The sequence below is a fragment of the Cetorhinus maximus genome, chromosome 1 (assembly GCF_964194155.1).
Source record: "Cetorhinus maximus chromosome 1, sCetMax3.hap1.1, whole genome shotgun sequence".
In the NCBI taxonomy this organism is placed as follows: domain Eukaryota; kingdom Metazoa; phylum Chordata; class Chondrichthyes; order Lamniformes; family Cetorhinidae; genus Cetorhinus; species Cetorhinus maximus.
Window position 1 is genome coordinate 48,004,042 of NC_135879.1, and position 17,448 is coordinate 48,021,489.

At 48.7% G+C, this 17,448-nt stretch overlaps 1 protein-coding gene across 1 annotated transcript in view; it reads left to right on the forward strand.

The window, feature by feature from the left end:
• Nucleotides 1–17,448, forward strand: part of ctso (cathepsin O) — an 86,812-nt gene that overhangs the window by 48,338 nt on the left and 21,026 nt on the right. The gene's annotated exons all lie outside the window — the stretch shown is intronic.

The window sequence follows — 17,448 nt, forward strand, 5'->3', positions numbered from 1 at the left end:
CCCACTTGTAAAAATGACAGCAAAACAAAGGACAGCCCGTTATAGCCCTCATACCTCCTCATCCCCCACACACTGCCCATGCCCCACACATGCCAACTCATGCTGGCCACCTAGCTCCCGTTGCCCTTCATACTCTCCATGTCACGCTATGACACTTCCATGCCCATTCACCCATTATGCACACTGTACAGAAGTAATGAACCCTATAGTAACAATAGGATGTGCGAAAAAGATTTTAAAAACCAGTCATTCATCCATAACTTTCTACTTCCTTAAAACAAAACTGTTTTCACTACAGACCTATCAACCAAGGCTCAGAGGAGAGTGTGAGAGGAGGACCCTGCGACAGGCAGTCAGCAGCAGCTAGAGAAGAGTGTGAGAGGAGGACCCTGGGACAGGCAGTCAGCAGCACCTAGAGGAGAATGTGAGAGGAGGACTCTGGGACAGGCAGTCAGCAGCACCTAGAAGAGAGTGCGAGAGGAGGACCCTGGGACAGGTAGTCAGCAGCACCTAGCGCCTAACATCACAGGAGAAACATAAATTCATTGATTGGTGAGAAATTGCTGTTTGGGAGTGTCATCAAATGACTGAGCATTAGAAAAACATATTCTTTTTAAAAGAAGGGGCTACTTACATTTAAGTAAGAAACAGAAGCAGCAGGGAAATAAAGTTAAGTCAAGGCCAGATAAAATAAAGTTGCATAAGTAAACCAAAGTAAAATAAAGTTAACGCAAGGGAAGTAAATTGAAGCCATGGCAGGACAGCTCGGTCATGTGGAATGTGTGTCTTGTAATATGTGGGAAGTTGTGGACACTACCAGTGTCCCACATGTGCAGAAAGAGTCACCAGCTGCAGAAACTTGAGCGCCATGTTTCAGAGCTCAAGCGCTGGCTGGAGTCACTGTGGCGCATCCACGAGGCTGAGAACTACGTGGATATCACATTCAGAGAGGTGGTCACACCACAGCTTAGGAGCCTGGAGGCAGAAAGGGAAAGGGTGACCGCCAGACAGTCCAGGAAAATTAGGCAGATAGTGCAGGAGTCTCCTAGGGTCCCACTCACCAAGTTTTTCGTTTTGGATACCGGTGAGGGCGTTAGTTCCTCGGAGAAGTGCAGTCAGAGCCAGGTTTGTGGCACCACAGGCGCTCTGCTGTACAGAAGTGGAGAAAGAAGAAGGGAAGAGCAGTAGTAATAGGGGATTCATTAGTCAGGGGAACAGACAGGAGTTTTTGTGGCCATAAATGTGACTCTCTGGCAGGGAGATTTGCTAATGCTATTGGCAGGGGGTGTGGGAACCTGAGGGCAAATTCAGAGCAGGGAATGGGAGATGGAGAATTAGTGAGTGACTCTGAAAGACATAAGCAGCACAAGCTAAAAAGTGTACAGCACAGGAATGTGGCAGTGTTAAAAGGCATATATGTAAATGCAAGGAACATAGTAAATAAGGCCAATGAGCTGAGGGCACAGATAGACACATGGCAGCTTGATATCATTGCTATAACGGAAACTTGGCTTGAGGAGGGGCAAAAATGGCAGCACGACATCTCTGGATATAGAGTTTTCAGGCAGGATAGAGAGGGGGATAAAAAACAAAAATAAAAATACCTGGAAAAACTCAGCAGGTCTGACAGCACCTGTGGAGAGGAACACAATTAACGTTTCGAGTCCGTATGACTCTTCAATAGAACTAAGGAAAAATGGAAGAGAGGTGAAATATAAGCTGGTTTAAGGGGGGGGTGAGACAAGTAGAGCTGGATAGAGAGCCAGTGGTAGGTGGAGATAGCCAAAAGATATCATAGATAAAAGGACAAAGAGGTGTTGACGGTGGTGATATTATCTAAGGAATGTGCTAATAGGTGACGTGAAGGGTAGAAAGCAGGACGAGCAAGGTACAGATAGCCCTAGTGGGGGTGGGGTGGGGGAAGGGATCGAAATAGGCTAAAAGGTAGAGATAAAACAATGGATGGAAATGCATTTAAAAATAATGGGAATAGGTGGGAAAGAAAAATCTATATAAATTATTGGAAAAAAGGGGGATCGGAAAGGGGGTGGGGATGGAGGCGAGAGTTCATGATCTAAAATTATTGAACTCAATATTCAGTCCGGAAGGCTGTAAAGTGCCTAGCCGGAAGATGAGGTGCTGTTCCTCCAGTTTGCATTGAGCTTCACTGGAACATTGCAGCAGGCCAAGGACGGACATGTGGGCATGAGAGCAGGGTGGAGTGTTGAAATGGCAAGCGACAGGGGGGTCTGAGTCATGCTTGCGGACAGACCGAAGGTGTTCCGCTAAGCGGTCACCCAGTCTGCGTTTGGTCTCTCCAATGTAGAGGAAACCGCATTGGGAGCAGTGAATGCAGTGGACTAAATTGAGGCAAGTGCAAGTAAAATGCTGCTTCACTTGAAAGGAGTGTTTGGTCCCTTGGACGGTGAGGAGAGGGGAAGTAAAGGGGCAGGTGTTGCACCTTCTGGGGTTGCATGGGAAGGTGCTGTGGGAGGGTGTTGAGGTGTAGGGGGTGATGGAGGAGTGGACCAGGGTGTCCCGGAGGGAACGATCCCTGCAGAATGCCGCTGGGGGGGTGAAGGGAAGATGTGTTTGGTGGTGGCATCATGCTGGAGTTGGCGGGAATGGCGGACGATGATCCTTTGAATGCGGAGGCTGGTGGGGTGATAAGTGAGGACAAGGGGGATAAAAATGGTGGGGGTGTAGCATTATTGGTTAAAGAATCAATTGCAGCTCTGAGGAGGGATGATACACTAAATGGAGCATCAGGCCATATGTGTTGAGCTCAGAAAAAAAAAAGGGGCAGCCACACTGCTAGAAATGTACTTTTGGACCTCCAAAGATTGGAAGGGAGTTAGAAGAGCAAACATGTAGGTCGATTTCTGAGTGCAAAAACAATAGGGCAGTAATCGTTGGGGACTTCAACGACCCTAATATCAATTGGGATGTGAACAGTGTGAAGGGCACAGAGGGCGCAGAATTCTTGAACTGCATTCAAGAGAACATTTTCAGCCAGCATGTAACAAGCCCCAATGAGAGTGGGGATGGGGGTGCAATTTTAGATTTAGTCTTAGGTAATGAAGCTGGGGAGGTGGATGAAGTAGCAGTGGGGGACTATTTTGGAGATAGTGACCATAATATAGTTAGATTTAGCATCATTATGGAAAAGGACAAAGAAAGAACAGGAGTAAAAGTTCTAAGTTGGGGGGAAGACAAATTTTACAAAGCTGAGAAGTGAGCTGGTGAAAGTAGACTGCATATAGCTATTAGAAGGAAAAACTGTGTCAAATCAGTGGGAGGCATTCAAAGGCAAGATTCGACAGGCATGGTGTAGATAAGGGTGGTACTGCCAAATCTAGAGCCCCCTGGTTATCCAGAAGCATACCAAGATAACACAGAAAAAGAAAGCTTATCACAGTCACAAAGGACTTAATACTGTAGAAAGCCTAGAGGAGTATAGAAAATACAGGGGTAATGTAAAAATGGAAATTAGGAAAGCAAAGAGAAGATACGAAAAAATATTGGCAGGTAAAATCAAATAAAATTCTAAGATGTTTTACCAGTACATTAAGAGCAATAGAATAACTAAGGAAAAAATAGGGCCTATCAGAGATGTACATGGTAATTTGTGTGTTGATGCAGAAGATGTGGGCAGGGTTCTCAATTCGTACTTTGTCTCTGTCTTAACTAATGAGAGGGATGTTGCAGACATTCTATTTAAAGAGGAGGAGTGTGAAATATTAGATACAATAAGTGTAGTGAGAGAGAATGCACTGGAGAGACTGACATCCTTGAAGCTGGATAAATCACCAGGGCCAGACGGATTGTATCCCAGGCTGTTGAAGGAAGCCAGGGAGGAAATAATGGATGCTCTGATGATCATTTTCCAATCCTCGCTAGATACGGGTGAGGTCCCAGAGGACTGGAAGTCTGCGAACATTGTACCATTATTTAAAAAGAGTGAGAGGGATAGGCCAGAAAATTATAGGTTGGTCAGTCTGACTTCGGTGGTGAGCAAATTATTGGAATCAATTTTGACAGACAGGATAAACTGCCACATAGAAAGGCATGGCTTGATCAGGGATAGTCAGCATGGTTTTGTTAGGGGAAGATCGTGTCTAACTAACTTAATAGAATACCTGAGGAATCCACAAGGAGGATTGATGAAGGCAGTGTAGTGGATGTTGTCTACATGGTTATCAGTAAGGCATTTGACAAGGTCCCACATGGCAGACTGGCCAGGAAAGCTAGATCTCATTAGATATAGGGGAACGTGGCAGGTTGGATCCAAAATTGGTTCAGTGGCAGGAAACAAAGGATAATGGTCGATGAATGTTTTTGCGAATGGAAAAGGTTTTTAGTGGTGTTCCCCAGGGCTCAGTATTGGGACCTTTGCTGTTTGTTGTATATATTAATGATTTGGACTTAAATGTGGGAGCATGATTGGGAAACTTGCAGATGACACAAAAATTAACCATGTAGTTGATAATGAAGAGGATAGCTGTAGACTCCAGAATGATATCAATGGTTTGGTTGAATGGGCAGAGAAGTGGCAAATGGAATTCAATCCATAAAAGTGTGAGGTAATGCATTTGGGGAGGGCAAACAAAGCAAGGGAATACTCAATAAATGGGAAGTTATTGAGAGGGGTTGAGGAAGTGAGAGACATTGGAGTACATGTGCACAGGTCCCTGAAGGTGGCAGGACAGGTGGACAAGGTGGTAAAGAAAACATATGGAATGCTTTCTTTTATTGGGCGAGGTGTTGAATAGAAAAGCAGGGATGTAATAATGGAACTGTATGAAATGCTGGTTAGGCTACAGCTGGAATTTTTGTACAGTTCTGGTCACCACATCACAGGAAGGTCATAATTGCTGTGGAGAGAGTACGGAGGAGATTTACAAGAATGTTGCCAGGGCTTGAAAATTGCCACTACGAAGGGAGATTGAATAGGCTAGGGCTGTTTTCCTTAGAGCAGAGGAGGCTAAGGGGTGACCTAATTGAGGTGTACAAATTATGAGGGGCCTAGGTAGGGTAGACAGTAAAAATTTGCTTCCCTTAGCTGAGGGGTCAATTACCAGGGGGGCGTAAATTTAAAGTGATTGGTAGAAGGATTAGAGGGAACATGAGGAAAAACTTTTTCACCCAGAGGGTGGTGGGCGTCTGGAATTCACTGCCTAAGTTGATGGTTGAGGCTGAACCGCTCAACTCATTTAAAAGGTATCTGGATCTGGATCTGAAGTGCTCTAACCTGCAAGACTATGGACCAGGTGCTGGAAAGTGGGATTAAAATTAGTGGCTAGTTTCTTTGTTCTCTTTTTGGCAGACACTGCCATGATGGGCTGAATGGCCTCTTTGGGCACTGTAACTTTTCTATAGTCCTCTGGTTCTATAAAAGTGTCAATCATCCAAACTCTTTTGAAGTATCAATAGCAGAAACTGCAAGAACTTGAAAACTCTTTATCTGTGTAAGTAAATCTTGTGCAATTGACAGGATTGTTCGCAGGGCAAGAGCATCAATCAAGCAATGTTTTCCCTGGGCACAGATGTTTCCACAGAGTAATGGATGTCTGGGATGTCAGCCAAGAATACATAATGAGGCTTGGCTCATGAACCATGAGTCCATGAAAACTAGCGTGACTCTGTGAAAATTTTGGAAGGCTGGAACTTTGCTTTCCCTGCTATACGGCTGGTCAGGTCAGGGTGCAGGTTGCGTGGTCACACCCCATGCCCTTACTCGCACTGATGAAATTTGGGGGCTCTGGGGATGGGTTCATGAATCCCAAAACCATTTTTAATGGTTCACCATTAGCCTACCATTTTTACACCTACATGGAGTCTCACGACCTCATGAAAATCTAGCCCATTATCTTTCAGCCTTCCAAACTCCAGAGATTATAGGCTTAATCTGCGCAATTACTCCTCATAGGACAATTCTGTAATCCCAGCAATCAATCCTAGGTTGCTACTCCTCTAAAGCAAGTATATCCTTCCTGACATAAGAAGGGCAAAGCAGTACACCGTAATCCAGGTGTGATCTTACTGAAGCTGTATATAATTTTACAGCAAGATTTCCTTACTTTTATACTTCAAACCTCTTGCAATAAAGGTTGCCATTTCATTTGCCTTCCTAATCGCTTGCTATTCCTGCAGGTTAACTTTCTGTGATTCATGTACAAGGACACCCAAACCCCTCTGCATACCAACATTTACTACTCCTATCTTTTACAAGCTATTCTGCTTTTCCAAACTTCCTACCAAAGGGGTAATTTCACATTTCCTCACATTATAATCCATCTGCCACCTTCTTTCCCAATCAATTAACCTGTCTGCAGCCTCTTTGCATCCTAATTACAGCTTACTTTCCTAACTAACTTTGTATCATAAGCAAGCTTGCATACATTACACTTGGTCCTTTCACCTAAGTAATTGATATGGGGTAGGGTTTTCCCAACCTGCCTGCAGCGGGTTTCGTGGTGGGCAGGAGTGGAGAGTCTAGCTGGAGCCAAAACACCGGAAACCCGCCGGCGTAAAAATAGTTTGCAATTCTCCCAATGATGCATTAATCACTGGTCAGGTATTCCGCTGACTAGTGGTGTGAAAGCAATTTGCATTCATTACCATGTCATAAATGCTCATTAAATTAGCTTCTCGTCGGAATCACATCCCGCCTTTCAATCTTGCGTCATGCCAGTGGGAATCATGTCGGTCTGAATCTTGTATGAAAGAGAATGGGTGCATTGGTCAGACCTCACTTATCTCGTAACCTTGAGGTGAGTGTAACATACATAGCCTGCATGCCACAGCGTTGTGCCGGTCTCATTGCGATGCCAGTGGGTGCAGCAGTATCGGGTAGGGCTCAACACTCATACAGGGACCAGTATTGCGACTGGGGGATGTAGGGTTGGTCTGTTCCAAGTGGGTGCCATATTGTCCTGAAGGACACAACTGTGCAACAAAACTCAGGCACGGCTGAACATTCAGAGACCAGCATGTCGACTGGAGATTGGGGGGGCAAGCACATGGGGGCAAAGGGGCATGAAGTCTTTGCAAGGGGTTGGGGGAAGGGGGAACAATGGAAGGCAGAGGGGCAGAAAGGCTTTGCAAGTGTCCAGAGGAGGAGGGGGAACATTGGCAGGCAAAGTGGAGACCTAGGGGTGGGAAGCTGCAGCCTGACAAGGGAAACTGAAATGCTTACAAACAAAAGGGTGAATGGGATCCCACATATATGAATGGGAGGGGATGGATGCAGACTCTAGAAAAGGAAAAGGTGGGTGTGTTAGCCTGACACAAGAGGGATGGGCTGCATGGAGATTCATTGGGTTGGGGGGGCGGGTTGGGAAGGGAGACTGTAGCCTTCAGTCATGAGGACACTGGGGAACTCATTGAAAGTCAACGTCCTTGTTCAGGGGATAGCAGGTCGGAGTTCGAGAGTAAAGACACTGCTTGGGCTCTGTGAACCTCACAGTCAGTTCAGGCAGCCGTGGAGACAATGCTGCAGGGCTATACATGGCAAGCACCGTGTACTCCAGGGAGGGGCAAAGGCTGTGTGCCCAATTGGAATAACACACAGCTTAGTGTGCAGGGTGTTTTCACAGTCACTGTCCATGGGCTTGTCTCTGTCTGTCCTGGGCTGCAGAGAGAATGGTAATGGTTAGGGAGACATCTGCAGCCTGTATATGAGGAAAGCAGAGTAAAGTAGGGGTGGGGTTGCGGTACATGAAGCTTTCTTTGGGTGGGGGAGGGTGGGCATGGTGGGGGAGGGGTTCATCCTTGGTCGGTGACCATGTAGTCTCTAGATGGGGAGAGTAGAGGTCCACATGGAGCATTGGCACGTCAACAATGATAGGGTTGGGACAGGATGGCAATGTCACCCCAACAACTATGGGCTCCAGTATTACTAGGGGAGGCTGGAAAATAACAGGAGGAAGCTTTACCTTCACATCATGAGGTTCCAGATAGATTTCTGGGACACAGACAGTGAGAGGGGGAGCGTCGAAGCTGGTCTCGAAGTAATAGCGCAGACACACCATCCGAAACTACCAAGTTATAGTGTAGTTATAAATTTAAAGTAGAAGTGAATCTGCACAGGAGGGACCTGAGGCTGTGTGGGATGGGCGCACTGCTGGACTAAGGGGCCCTTTCTGGGGACACTCGCTATCTTGTTGCTGCCACAAGAGTAAACTGGAGTCAGAGCTGAGAGAAAGGAGGAAGATCTCCTTGAGAAGATAGCCATTGGAACCCAAAACAAAAGCAGAATTACCTGGAAAAACTCAGCAGGTCTGGCAGCATCGGTGGAGAAGAAAAGAGTCGACGTTTCGGGTCCACACGACCCTTCAACAGCATTGAAGCTCCCACTGAAACGCTGGCTGAGGACACTGGTGAGTCAGCCTCAGAGCGGTTTGGAGGAGAGGTACAACACAGCTCACAGCTCCACACGGTCCCTAATCGAGCAGACCATTGGCATTCTGAAGATGCACTTCAGATGTTTGGACCACTCAGATGGCCCACTACAGTCCACTCCCAATAGGCTTTCCCGCATCATCACTGTGTGTTTTGCCCTTCACAACCTGGCACTGTAAAGAAGTAATCCCTTGCCAGAGGGTGAAATGGAGAAGGATGAGAGCTCCTCGGAGGATGAAGATTAGGAGGCTGGGAAGCTGAAGAGGGTGATGCCACAGAGGAAGCAAGATGTGGGAGGTGTGCCTGTGACACTTGAATTGCTACCAGATTCTAGCAGGAGTAAAGTGAAAGCGAGGGGAGATGGCCACATTTCTCTTGGCCTTGAATGCCATTCCATACCATTGAAAGGTATGTCCAGCCTGTCACATCGAGAGCTGGGTCAGCATTTACACTTGCTGCATTCACAATTTCCAGCTGCAAAATTCACCAGGCCGTGATCTCTAAGACCCCATGTGTTATGTGCTCGTTCTGGGAAGTGAGAGTCCACTCAACAGCGAGAATGCTGCAAAAACTCACTTGAAGCAGTTGTCGCCACATTAATGAGAAGGGGTTACAAGCATGTTAATCACATATTTCCAATAAAGATTTTTACACATCTCCCTGACATCACGCAAGGGTGCGGAAACTATCTTCAGTGAGGTTGACATTACATGAATGTGAATCTCAGTGGGACACTATCACTGAGTGGAAGGATGGTGAAACCCCAAAAAAAGAGGATTCAAAAGTACAAAATCACACCTTCAGCTGACCAAGCCATTCACGTGAGCATCATATTTATGTGCAAAAGTGCAATATTTTTACAGTGTTTGCACACCCATGACTCAAAAGTGATTTCAATATTTTTTAACTTTCCTAACCCTACCCTTACACCCAGTGCAGCCCTGACTTGCGCAGCAGTGGTGGAGGCAGCCTGCTGACTGCTACATCCTGATGTCTGTAGTGACCTTGGTGGACATCCTTTGAAGACCCGAGGCCTGCAGGCGCTGGCCTGATAAGGGTCTCCTTCACAGGGACAGGTGCATCCTCCTCGGCCTTAGCAGCTGGAATCGATGTGGTCACAGGCAGAGGGGATTCAGAGCGGCTGAACACCCCTGTGTCCAGGGTGTCACACAATGGCACACAAACGAGTGGAGGACCTGAGGGTGTCCGGCTGATGCTCAGTCTCCCTGTGGGTGCCCGAGAGCCCTTCCCCGACTCCATGAGAAGAAGAGGCACCTGGGGGGAGGTCAAAGCGCCTCGTTCCCCTCTAAATAGACATTGATGGTATCCACCAGTGTGTGTGGCCATGGAGTCCAGGGCCAAGTACAAATCCGGCGAAACCTATACCAAGGTCTCCATGGTGGTCATCAACCTTCCCATGGTGACCTCGAGGCACTCGCATGTTGGAACCATGACATCAGACAGAACATGGACGGACTCCTCCATCCTTCATTCTAGTCTGCTGAGTGCCGAATCTGTGCCAGATGTCACTACACTTGTTGTTGGATTGAGTTGGAGGCCGCTTGCAGAGGCTGATCATCTGTCTCAGGCTGAGTGGGTGACTGGTCTCCAGCAGCCCTCCAAGTGCTGGAGACCTGGGCTGTCCCTGCCTCTGACTGCTGCAGGGATGTGTCAGTGAGGTGTTCTCAGTAGGTGAGCCTGAGCCTAATCTGGAACTAAGTTCCACTGAGCTGTGTGTCTCTGTGCTGGTGGAGGGTGGAGGTGAGCGTTGTGACGGTTCTTCCTCAGCTTTCTCAGCCGATGTGGTCTGGGGGCAGGAATTATGTTGGCCAACTTGTGGGCCTCCATCTGCTGGTGCCTGTAAGAGAGAGAAGAGTGTGTTAGTTGATGAGCATATGGTTTACGAGATAGAATTACACTCACTGTGATTGTCAGGATGTGATAAACTGATGGGAGGTGTGATCCGCAGTAGGTTGCTGAGACAATCTGATCTCCCCTTCCCCACAGGAACGATCCCTGCCCTCCCCAGCGATCTCAGAGCATCCTTCTCGAATTCCATGAAGGTGATGTTGTCGGCCATCCCTCCCTCGATCTGCAATCTTTCCCGCCTGTTGTGGGTAAGCTTGCCCTGGATGAAGACAAAAGAAAGGCATGTGATGGGAAGGGTGGAGCAGAGATTGGGAAAGATGCCTGTCCCCTGTGTGTGGTGAGGAAGGGGCTGAAGATGGAGTGTGAGCACTCCATGAGAGATGAGATGGTGGTGATGTGAAAGAGATAATCAGTGGTGATATTTGTGCCCCAGTAATGGTTGTGTGAAATCCCTGAAGAGAGTATCCCTTTGAATATATGATGCCGTGATGAGAGTTTGATATTGGAGGGAGCTGAAGGATGACTTACCCTAGTGTAGCAGATTAAATCATTCATCCTCTTCCTGCACTGGATGGCATTTTGGGTGCAGTGGGCAGCTGCACTGACATCCTTCGTGATGGTCTCCCAGGCCGGAGAGGTGAGGCTGGTCTGCTTTCTGGAGCCATCCCTGGGATAAAGCACATCCCTATGCACACGCACCCCTCTTACCAAGGCCTGGAGAGTGTTGTGGCTGAAGAGTGGTGCAGCTTTCTTCTACTAGCTTTCACCCTCCTTCTCCTGGTTGCCAGACACCTGTAACAGTCTCCTGGACTCAGGTGGGCTGGAGAGAGTGAATTGTGAGTCCTCGGGTGTTGTTTACATATGGCACCTGCACCTTTGGCCCTGTCAGGTAATGACTGATGGGCGAAACAGCTCCCGACACTCCAGGTGATTTGGGGAGATACTCGCCTGTGCATAATTAATGAGCTTCCAAGTGTGGAATGGGGCACGATTTCCTGCCTTTCCGAGCAGCGGGATACATGCCGCGGAACCTGCCTGCCACCACTCTTAGTTTCAAAAATGGAAAGTTCCACTCATGGATTGTAAATAGCTGTGGCCCAAGCACAGGTCCATGCGGAACTCATTGTATTAGTTATTCCTACTGTTTTCTGTTCATTAACCAATCCTCAATGCAAGCTAATACAATATCTGTAATCTCGTGAGCCCTAATCTCATGTGGTACATTGTCGAAAGGCTTTTGAGAGTTGACATATCTGCTAGATGTTATGTCAATATCTTTAACAGCCTGACATTCCAGGAAGCATGATGTTTAATTTCTGTCCAGCACTGTTGTACTTACTGCGTTCATATTAAATCCCACTGTGGTTTTTTATTGTCGATGTTATCCAGCACAAAGAGTAAAACACTGTATTAGGTATCACTCCTCTGTGTCCATATTGTCAAATGCATCATTGTTCATTAGTATAGTCCATGACTGCAACAGTGATTGGAACTGGATATTGTGTCTGTCACAACAGCATGTCTACAATTTTTTCCAAGGCTTACTGAAAAGCACTGACTGAGACAAGGCCAGATGTGAATTATTCAGCTATTTTAGTTAGACAGCTGGTAGCAATTTCACTAAATCTCTCTCTTCTCCAAAAATGGGAAGAAATAGCCAACCATGTGCCCTGTTGCTTTCCTAGACTGACTTATTTGTTTTTTTATCTCCTGCACTATAAATAGAAGATCTTGGCAGCAAGGCCGAAGCTTACAGACTCTTGCTTATTGAAAGCCTGACTGTCTCCTAGATTTTTCAATGAGGGAAAGGGAGAGGCATTATATACTTAATGGCACTGTTCTAAAGGCTGAGATTTTCTGTGCCCACTGGCATCGGGTGTGTTCGGTGGCGTGAGCAGACAATAGGGCGAGAAGGCCAAAAATCGATACCACAATGTCATGAAACCAGTTTGCGATGTTCTGCTCCCGATCGCAGGTCCCATTTGCCACCATCAAAAGTTGGGAACCTCATTGTAATACATCAGCATATCATCCAGCCCGCCGGACTCATCCCCAATGCTGCATCATCCGCCCATGTCGGTGGGAAAACACACCGGTGCAAAAAACGTCTTGCCAACTGTGACCTGCAGAAGTCAGGACTTACTGCTAGGGCCTTCCTCACATCGCGGACAACTGAGGAGTAAAAGATGCTGGAGCCCAACAACAATGGGATCCTGGAGGAATGACCATGGCACACTGGGTGGATTCTCATGGGCGTGGCTCTGCTGTGAAGCAGCTCACGGAAGTTGGAAAGTCACCGTTTATGCTCACAACGGATGTTGGTCAAGAGGGTGGGAGAGGAAGGGCTGGGAGTGACTGGGAGAGGAAGAGGTGTCCGTGGGGGAGTGAGGTCGGGAGGGGCAGAATGAAGGTGTCGAGGTGAGGTCGGGAGGGGGGGAATGAAGGTGTTGGGGGGGTGAGGTCGAGAGGAGGGGATGAAGGTGCGGGGGGGGTGAGGTCGAGATTGGGGAATGAAGGAGTCGGGGGGGGTGAGGTTGGGAGGGGGAGGAGGGAGTACAAGGGTAGGGGGTAACAGGGGAGAAGATAGCAACCAGGGAGGCAGGTGTATGGGAAGGAGTTCAGGGGGGGAATGAGTGTGGAGAGGGGAAGGAGTCCGGGGGAGGAGGGAGCAACTCAGGAGAAGATGGCAACTGGGGAAGTAGGTGTACGGGGGCATGGAAGGTTTAAGGGAAGGAGTTCAGAGGGGAGAGGAATGCGGAGAGGGGAAGGAGTCCAGGGGTATGAAGGAGTGTGAACAGGGGAGGGAATCTTGGGGGGGGAAGGAATGCAGAGAGGGGAAGGAGTCCAGGGGGAAGAAGGAGTGCACACATGGGATGGAGTCTAGGAGGAGGAAGGAGTGCAGACAGGGGACGGAGTCTGGGGGGGTGCTGGCGGAAGGAGTCCAGAAATGGGAGGGAGTAATGACGGAGGAAGAAGTAAGGGCGGAGGAAGGAGTAAAGCTGGAGGAAGAAGTGAATGTGTCTGAGGGAGTCAGGAATGGGGAAGAAGTAAGGCTAGAGGAAGAAGTAACACTGGAGGAAGGAGTCACGAGGGGGGAAGGACTAAGGGTGGTAGAAGAAGCAGGAGAGTCTGAGGGAGTCAGGAAGGGGGTGGGACTAAGCGGAGGGTTGGGGAGTCTGGGAGTGTGGGAGGACTAAGAGCTTCCAGGGACAGGGAAGAGGTTCCCAGGGTGGAAAGGGTTCTGGGGGGGAAGGGGCGCGGATGGGTGTTGCCCAGGTGAACCTGTGAGGGAGGTGCTTGATGGGTCCATGACTGCCTCCTGGGGAGCAAAGTAAGGGTGTGTATAGTATGAGGAAATGGTGAGAATGACCAAGGGCAAAGTGAGGTGTAGGATGGGAGGGTGAGGGTTCGACGGTAGCGGTCGAAGGGGCAGCGAGGGTGGTTGCTGGGGACCTGGAGGCAGACACGGATCCTGGGGTGGGAAGGAGGAGGTTGGGGAGGTGAATGTTGATGGGGGTGGGGATTTTTGGGAAGGGAGGGAATATGCATGTTCAGCTGGATATCCCCAAAGGAAAAGGGTTGTGGCTGGTAAGTCACGGAGGGGAGGTGGAAGGTGATGCCAGTGAGGTCAGTTGTGATGGGGGAAATGAAATGGGCACCTGGTGGGGAGGAAAGGACTGAGAAGTGTACGAAAAACCGAATCAAGACCATGTTGTCTAAATCGAAAGTGAAACCACAGTTGTGGTGGGCAAGATCAGGAGCTTCATGGGAGTGTGATCAGTGGGTGGGCGGAGATGCAGGTCAGCTCAGATGGACAATTGAAAGCCAACCCGAGCAGGCAGCATTCACAATGCTCAGGACATTGAGGTGAGTGTGATATATGAAGGACCCGCATATGTGGGAGAGTGCTCCTAAAGGCTCTGCCACACACACACTTCTCCCTCCAGAATCACTCATTGGCCAGCTGCTCTCTCTGCGGTGACAGAGGACGAGGTTGAGGGGGTCACAGGCAAAGGGGACTCAGAGGGAGCGGACAGCCTCCGAGATTCTTGATTGGATGACCCAGGGGTGTCCAACAGCTGCTCCTCCTTTCTTTGGGTGCCCAAGCACCCAGGCCTGACTCTTTGAGGGGAAGGAGCACCTGGAGGGATGTCGAGGTGCCCCCTTTCCCTCTCACATTTCCACCGCAGGAACTCACCCATGGCTGCTGTGATGGAGTGCAGGTCTGCACACATTTCCGCATTCTGCTGGACCAGGGTCTTCATGACGTCCGCCATCCTCCCCATGGAGACCTCCATACACGCACACGTGAGCACCACTTCAGAGAGTAGGTGACTTGCGTACCACTCTGACTTGCGTACCACTCTGCTAAGGGCTTCCAACAGCTTTACATGATGTTCCCATGCTGACTCTCCAGGATGATCTGGGAGCCTATATATAGAGGCTTATCATCTGACTCAGATCTCTCAGATGCCTGATCCCCAGCAATCCTCTGAGTATTGGGGAGCTCTCATGAGTCTGCCTGCTGCTGTTACAGACACATGTTCATGCGGTGACCACCAGATTGTGAACCCAAGCTGCTCTAGATCTAGGTCCTACCGAAGTGCGTGTCTCTGTGCTGGTGCAGGGTGTGGGTAAGCGATGTGACGTGTCTTCCAGGCCGCTTATTTCCAGCTCTTCAATGGAAGAGGTGTCCCCTGGATGGAGCTGAGGGACTGGCTGGCTGAGGGTGTCAGTCGCTTGGCAGAGCTCTCTATTGACCAAAGTAGAGATAGTTAGTGCATAGCAGCAGAGTCAAAAGCAGGAGAGAGAGCACTCTCAATTGTGTTGAGAGAGGGATGATGTGGTGCAGGATCCTCATGTGGGTGTTTGCCGCCGACCTCACGGTCACTGCAGGCATGGCCCACATCCTCAGCAGTCAAAGTGAGTGAGGGGCCTATTGTGGGCCACTCCACCCCTGGTCTGTGACCTCTCCCTGCTGTTGTGAGCCAACTTCTCCTGCATGTAAACAGATGGAGAATGTGTGAGCAGGATAGATGGCACTGCGTGGAATGTTTGTGTGGTGAGCAGAGACATGGGCAGGGTGGGGTAGGGTATGAGTCTGATGGAGATGTGAGGGTGTGTGAGAGTTAGTGATGTTGTCCCTTGAGGTCTGAGATCCCTGTGGATGTGTGATGGGTTTGTGAGTGTGAAAGTTGAGAGTGATGAGAAGAGTGAGTTACCCTGGCGGAACGGATCAGACCATTCATCCTGTAGCAGCACTGGGTGGCTGTCGTCTTTTGCAGGGCATTGGCACTGGCCACAGCTGCCGCCGCCTCCCAAGCCAGATTAGTGAGGTTGCTGCCCATGCTGCGCCAGAGTGGGGGTAGAGGACACCAAGGCAAGCCTCCACTGCATCCAAAAGGTGCTGGAGGGGCATGTCATTGAAGTTGGGGCTGCAGTTTTTTTTGCCTTTTGGGGCCATGCCTTCTTTGCAGCAAGTTGTGGGTTGGAAGCACTGAGAGGTGTGCGTGTGGCTGGACTTTAAATATGGCACCCGGTGTGGTGAAACGGCGAGGTGATGGCATGGCGGGCGAATGAGAGTCTGCCCGCAATGTAAACGGCGTGTTTTCTGGGACTGCATATTTAATGCGACGGGTTTGGTACAATACAGCATGATAAAGCGGCATTGCGGCCTGTGGGTAAAATGGCATTTATCCACCCGCTACCGCACTTAGTGCAAATCTGGGACAATTCCTCCTAAAGTGTCTGTTAATTTAAGTGTTTGAACTTTGAAGGTGGCATTATGTGTTGAGAGAATAGTTAGCTAAGTATATGTGATCTTGAGTTTCATAAACAGATGTATTGAGTGCAAAAGCAGGAAAGATATGTTGAAGATATGAAGTTCTGGCTAGGCCGGGAAACGGTGGCGTAGTGGTAATGACTAGCAATCCAGAGTCCAGACTAATGCTCCGGGGTTATGGGTTCATATACCTAAATTGACAAGTGGTGGAATTTAAGTTCAAGTAATTAATAAATCTGAAATTAAAAGCTAGTCCCAGTAACCATGAAACTATCACAATGTCTTAAATAACCATCTGGTTCACTAGTGCCCTTTGGGAAGGAAATCTGCTGTCCTTACCTCGTCTGGCCTACTTTTGTATCATTACCATCAAGCTGGGGATCAACCCTGGTTCAATAAGGAGTGTAGGAGAGCATACCAGGAGCAGCACCAGGCACACCTTCACCAGGTGAAGCTACAACACGGGACTTCTTGAATGCCAAACAGCAGAATCAGCATATGGTAGACAGAGCAAAACGATCCCACAACCTGCAGCTCAGATCTAAGCTGTGCAGCCCTGCCAAATCCCTTGGTGGACAATTAGCAACTATCTGGAAAAGGAGGCTCCACAAATATCGCCATCATCAATAATGGGTGAGCCCAGCACATCAATACATTGTAAAAGGCCGAAGCATTTACAACCGTCTTCAACCAGAGGTGCTGAATGACCTCCTCCTGAAGTCTCCTGAATCATAGGAGCCGGTCTTCAGCCAATTCAACTCGCTCCATGTAATCTCAAGAAACGGCCGAAGGCACTGGATACTGCAAAGGCTATGGAGACTGACAACATCCCAGCAATATTACTGAAGACTTGTGCTCCAGAACTGGATGTGCCTCTAGCCAAGCTGTTCCAGTACAGCTACAACACTGGCATCAGCCTGGGAATGTGGAAATTTGCCCAGGCATGTCCTATTGACAAAAGTCCAGACAAATTCAACATAGCCAATTACCGCCCCATCAGTATACTTTCAATCGTCAGCAAAATGATGGAAGGTGTCGTCGACATTGCTATTAAGTGACACTCACTTAGCAATAACCTGCTCACTGATGCTCAATTCGGGTTCCTCAGGGCCGCTCAGCTCCTGACTTCATTAAAGCCTTGGTCCAGCCATGAGCAAAAGAGCTGAACTCAAGAGCTGAGTTGAGAGTGACTGCCCGTGACAGCAAGGCAGTATTTGACCGAGTGTGGCAGCAAGGCACTCAAGCAAAATTGAAGTCACTGGGAATCAGGGGGAAAACTCTTCACTGGTTTCATTCATACTGTTGCGGTGCCTCCTAAGAATCATCCACAGGAGACTCAGGTACAGGTTAACGATCATTTTATTCAAGCGAACGCAGGGAGAGTCTGCCTTAGG